The sequence below is a fragment of the Cebus imitator genome, unplaced genomic scaffold, assembly GCF_001604975.1.
Source record: "Cebus imitator isolate Cc_AM_T3 unplaced genomic scaffold, Cebus_imitator-1.0 Scaffold289, whole genome shotgun sequence".
NCBI lineage: Eukaryota > Metazoa > Chordata > Mammalia > Primates > Cebidae > Cebus > Cebus imitator.
In genome coordinates, this window is record NW_016107604.1 from 25,606 (window position 1) to 31,689 (window position 6,084).

At 42.5% G+C, this 6,084-nt stretch overlaps 1 pseudogene; it reads right to left on the bottom strand.

Moving 5' to 3' along the window:
* Positions 1-413: 413 nt before the first annotated feature.
* The window catches only part of LOC108285079, a 30,421-nt pseudogene continuing 24,750 nt past the window's right edge, over positions 414-6,084 (bottom strand).

Genomic DNA, 6,084 nt, shown 5'->3' on the forward strand with positions numbered 1-6,084 from the left:
CCAGCCTGGGTGATAAGGTGAGACCCTGCCTCTAAAAAAATTAAAAATTAAAAAAAGATGATGCTGGTGATGATAGTAAAAGCTGACACTTACTGACCTCTTATAATATGTCAGGTTTCACACTTGATGCTTTATACCATTTACAGTCTTTTAAAATTTAAATTTCACAATAATCCTTTTTCCAAAGGACCTTTATTTTTTATGATTTCAACTTTTATTTTAGATACAGAAGGTACATGTGCAGGTTTGTTAACATGGGTATATTGCATGATGCCGAGGTTTGGAGTATGAATGCTCCCATCACCCAGGTAGTGAGCATAGTATCTAATAGGTAATTTTTCAACCTATGTTCCTCTCCCTCTCGCCTCACTCTAGTAGTCTACAGTGTCCATTGTTCCCATCTTTTTTTTCTTCTGAACTTTTTATTGGCCTCCTGCTCCTCAAAGGGTCCCTTGCTTCTGCTGGCTTAATGTCTCAGAACTTTGGTGTCACTGGTCTCAGACACCACTTTGCCATCCACTATGTGGCGGGTGGTGGTCTTTTGGTTTGCATGGAGTTGCTGCTGTCCGGGGCATCACCAATATTGAAGTCCTCGCTATCTTCCAGCAGATGGCAATTGCTGGCTATATCAGCCTCCAGCCTGACCCTCATGTTCAGCAGAGCCTCATACTCCTGGGCCTGGCGCTGTCCCTCTGCCCAGGTCTGTGCCAGCTCCAACTCCTCCAGGTGCAGCAGGATCCTGTTGAGCTGCTCCATCTGCAGGGCATAGCGGGCCTCCACCTCGCTCAGGCTGCTTTCCAAGCTGGCCTTCAGATTTCTCATGGAGTCCAGGTCAATCTCCAAGGACTGGACTGTTTGTCTCAGCTCCTTGAGCATCATCTCAGCAGCTCCGAACTCGGCAGACTGCATGGTGACCACTGTGGTGCTCTCCTCAATCTGCTGAGACCAGTACTTGTCCAGCTCCTCTCCGTTCTTCCAAGCCAGCTCATCATATTGGGCCTGGATGTCTTCCATGATCTCAGTGAGGTCCTGAAATTTGGAGGCATCTACCTCCAAGGTCAACCCAGAGCTGGGAATCTGGTCTTGTAGGCCTTTTATTTCCTCTTTGTGGTTCTTCTTCATGAAGAGCAGCTCCTCCTTGAGAGCCTCGATCTCTGTCTCCAGCTGCAGCAGAGTGACAGTGGTGTCATCAGTGACCTTGCAGAGCCCATGGATGTCACTCCATGGGATTGGCGCATGACCATCTCTGTCTCATACTTGACTCTAAAGTCATCAGCAGCAAGATGGGCATTGTCGATCTGCTGAACGATGTGGGCACTGTCCACAGTATTTGTGAAGATCTGAGCCCTCAGGTCCTCGATGGTCTTGAAGTAATGGCTCCAGTCTCTGATCTGGGGTCCCTTCTTCTCCAGGTGCTCCCACATTTTGCTCTCCAGCTTCTGGTTCTCAGTCTCCAGGCTCCTCACTCTGTCCAGGTAGGAGGTCAGGAGATCGTTCAGGCTTTGCATGGTCTCCTTGATTGTGTGACAGATTTGGCTAAAAGCAAATGAAACTAACAGGGAAGGAAAAGATGGGAAAAGGAGGGGTCAATGAAGGGGAATGTTCTGACTATCTCTTGCTGCACACAAAACCACTAAGAGATTTAATGGCTTAAAAGGCACCAATCATTTCATATGTTTGCGAATATGAAATTTGGGCAGGTCTCAGTGCTGATGGTTTGTCTTTGCTCCACGTGTTGCCATCTGGGGTGGCTTAACCTGGGCCAGGGAATCTACTTCCAAGATGGCTCACTCATATATCTGACAAGCTGATACTGGCTACTGGTTCCTCTTCATGTTAGCCTCTTCATGAGGTAGCTTGGGCTTCCTCACAGCATGGTGGCTGGGTTATGAGGGTGATAATCCCAAGAGACAAGAAGTGAAAGCTTCCAATTTCTTAAGGCCTAGCCTCAGAAATTTGCACATCACTTTGGTCATATTTAACTGACTAAGCAGTCACAGATCCCAATTTCAAGGGAAAAGGATAAAGGTTTCACCTTTTAGTTGTAGGAGTGTCAGAAAACATTGGAGCCATGCTTTAAAATTGCACAGGGACAGAGAAAGGAAAGACTGACAATGTGAAAAAGAAACTTTGCCTATTTTGCTAAGGCCAGTTCAACCCGAAGAAAGCAAACACTCCTCCCTTGGCTAGTCAAGAAAAACCATTCCAAGTGGAGTTAGCACCCTTTCTAAGATCTTGTCACCAAAATGGCAAACATGGGGGATTTTCCCTAAATACTTACATGGAAAGAAAGTGCTTTCAAATGTCACTCTTATTTCCCAAAATACTTTCTTCTTCTTCACAAATCTTGAATGTGCTTACATGCCAAGCACTGCACTAGATGTAGGGGGTATCAAGATGAATAAGACAAAGTCTTTGTCCTCAAATATTAATAGTTAGTGTAAATAATCATTAAAGTCATGCTACACACACATAAAGCTATTTTGGACGCCCAGAGGAGCGACAGATTAGTGGGTGGGTCAGCTCAAATCCCACTTTCCTTAGGCCATGGATCCCTCATACCAGTTCAGATATCCTGATCTATGCTGTGACAACTCCTTGTATCACAGTACTTTATTATATATTTGTGGGACTATTTGATCAGCATCTCTTTTCCATTCAGGATGATAGAATCCTCTTGACTATTGGGCCAACTTTAGTGATTCACTTCTAATGAAAGATACACAGAACTGACTCTATGTGACTTCAGAGGTTAGGTTACCAAAGTTGCTGCCCGGCTCTCTTCCTACCTATACACACCTTGGAGCTCTGGTGCTGCCATGCTGGAGAGACCACACTGAGAGAGGAGAGAGTCAGGGGGAGGGAGGGAGAGAGAGAGAGACAGAGAGACAGAGAAGAGCTTGAGAAGCCCCAGCTATATTATCTTCAGCTGTTGGAGTGTTCCCAGCATCAACCACCAGATGTGTGAGTGAACAAGCCTCAGATGATTCCAGCCCCCAGCCTTCAAGCTGCCTTAGCTGATGCTGCGTGGAGCAGAGATAAGCCTTCTCTGTGTCTGTGTCCTATCTGAATTATTGACTAAAAGAATCCGTAAACATAATAAATGGTTGTTTTATGTGACTAGGTTTTGGAGCAAGCTGTTATGCAACCATAGTAATTAGAACAGAGAAAGAAGCAAGATTCAAACTTAGAGGCACTTTACATGAATGAGGGGAAGTTTGTACTTTTCCCTAGGGCTATGTAGAGATATGGAGAGATTTTAGCCAGAAGAAAGGGACAGTTCAATTTGAGTTTTAGAAAATAACTGTGTCTGGGAACAGTGGCTCATCTCTGTAATCCCAACACTTTGGGAGGCCAAGGCAGGAGGATCACTTGAACCCAGAAGGGAAAGATCAGCCTAGGCAACTTAGTGAGACCTTGTTTGTACAAAAAAAAAAAAATTTTCTTAGTTGGCCAGGTGTGGTGGTGCATGCCGGTAGTCCCAGCTACTTGGGAGGCTGAGGTGGGAAGATTGCTTGAGCCCAGGAGGTTGTGGGTGCAGTGAACCATGATCACACCACTGCACTCTAGCCTGGGCGACAGAGCAAGGACTTGTCTCAGAAAAAGAAAATGAGAAAATAACTCTGGCTACATGCAGTGGGACTCTCATGGGACATAGCATAGGACATGGATAAAGATTAGCACTTAGAGTCAGAATGATGAGGGTCAAGTTCCAGTTTGCTACTGTGTAATCAATGGCATAGTCAGTTAACCTCTTTAAACCTTGGGTTTAGCATCTATTATTAGGAGTAACAATACTCCCCTCTCAGTGAAGAATGTAAAGACAACCCAAATGTGGTCACAAAGCGTGTATCATTTCAAGCCCGCTTTTCCACTTTCAATTAAACTGGCTGTTGGGGGAAGTTGGTCACATGAGAATTTGAAATGATGGTTGAGTTAATAGTATCTCTTCATCACAAATAATGCCAATAAAGACTAACTCTCTGATTCTAAGTGGCTTGTTCAAGTTAAATTACTTAGAAATATACTCAACAATTACATCATGTCACTTCAGGACCAAGAATCATGGTTTTCCACTGATAATAAGATAGGATATCTTATGATGACTAAATTGCGATGTAAAATTTTCAGTTCCAAGAGTTGCCTCTTTCCCAACACTGGATGATTTTCTTCACTCGTTAAAAAACTAGTCATTGATATATCACGGAGCATATTTTTAAATCACCTCCAAGTACTACATCTGAATATGATGAAATATTTTCAGAGAGGAATATGACCAAAGAATAGATCAGCAACATATTTAATGCTGTTTCCCAAGCTAAAACATTCATCCCTCTAAATTTTTCTGATATGTGATTCAGCTTAGCATCTGACAAAACATTAATTTTTAGTTAGAGTTCTCTTCATAATTTTTGGTCTGTCTTTAATCCAGTATCCAAAACTGGTAAATGCAACAAACACATGACGTCATTTCTGCATCTCAAAATTGTGATTTAGGATCTTCTAAATGAGTATAAAAAGAGGAAGAAGAAGCAGATGAATATGGGATTTTGCTTAAAACTCAAGGTATTAAACATGCAATGAGATGGAGATATGGCAAGGAAAGTTTACAAATGTCATCAATTTCTCTGTTAAGAAACTATTGTCAGTATTTCATTAGTAGTAATTACGCATTTTTCATTTTACTAATAGAGATGAATCTTTTAATTAAAAAATTGTTGGTCCTAGCATGTCATTATTGCATTAGATCCCAAATGTTTGAGAAAAACTATACGGACGGTGACGACATAGGCAGTGGGTTAGATTGCTCCAAAATAGTGTAAATGAGAAGCAAAGAGAACCAAGGAAAGATTCCAGGGAACACCCATGTGAAAGAAACAAAGAATCAGTGAAGGAAACTGAGAAAGGAGAGGCCAGCGATGTAGGAGGAAATACAGGAGAAAGTGTTCTCATGGGATCAAGGAGAAGAAAGAGTTTGAGAAAGCTTTGCTAGTCACAGAGAGGGATCAACATCAAATGTTTCACAAGTCACAGGAAATGAGCTGAGAAGGCTTACCAAAATGAGTTAGCTTCACTGAATTCAAGAAGAGCAGTTTCAGCACAGTGGTGTGGCTGGAAACCCTTTTGCTTGAATTGAGGTGTGAGAGGGAATAATACAATAGAAACAGTGAGTGTGGAATCTCTTTTCTAGATTCTTGGCTAAAAATGGAAGGTGAAAAATGGGATATTAGCCAAAAACATATACAGTGAACAGAGAGAGAACAAAAATAAATTAATAGTGTTTAAATACTGACTAAAATCATTTAATATACAGGGAGTGTTTTAAATAGAGCAATGATTTAAAGAGCAGGGATAGGAACCAGATCTTGATACAGAGAATAACGTCAGAAAGGAAATTTGTTTTACAGTGATGCTATGGTTTGGATGTGGTCTGTTGCCCCCACCTAAACTCATGTTGAAATTAGATTCCCCAGTGTGGTGGTTTTGGGAGATGGGGCCTAGTGAGAGGTATTTGGGTCATATGGCTAGATCCCTCATAGCTTGATGCTGTTCTCCTGGTAGTGAGTTCTCACTAATGCAAAACTAGATTAGTTCTTGAGGAAATAGATTAGTTCCTGAGAGAGCAAGTTGTTATAAAGCAATGTTTTTCCTCGAGGTTGGACCTCTTTACCTCCTCCACCATGTTATAATGCAGCACAAAAGCCCTCACCAGAAGCCAGGGCCATGTCCTTGAACTTCTCAGCCTGCAGAACTATGAGCTAAATAAATCTCTTTTTTTATAATAAATTACCCAATCTCAGGTATTCTTTTATATCAACACAAAATAAGCTGAGACAAATGATGAGGAAAAAAGTAAGAAAGAATGATTAGAGCCGGGCGCCGTGGCTCATGCCTGTAATCCCAGCACTTTGGGAGGCCAAGGAGGGCAGATCACGAGGTCAGGAGATCGAGACCATCCTAGCTAACACAGTGAAACCCCGACTCTACTAAAAATACAAAAACTTAGCCAGGCATGGTGACACACACCTGTAGTCCCAGCTACTTGGGAGGCTGAGGCCAGAGAATCACTTGAACCCAGGAGGC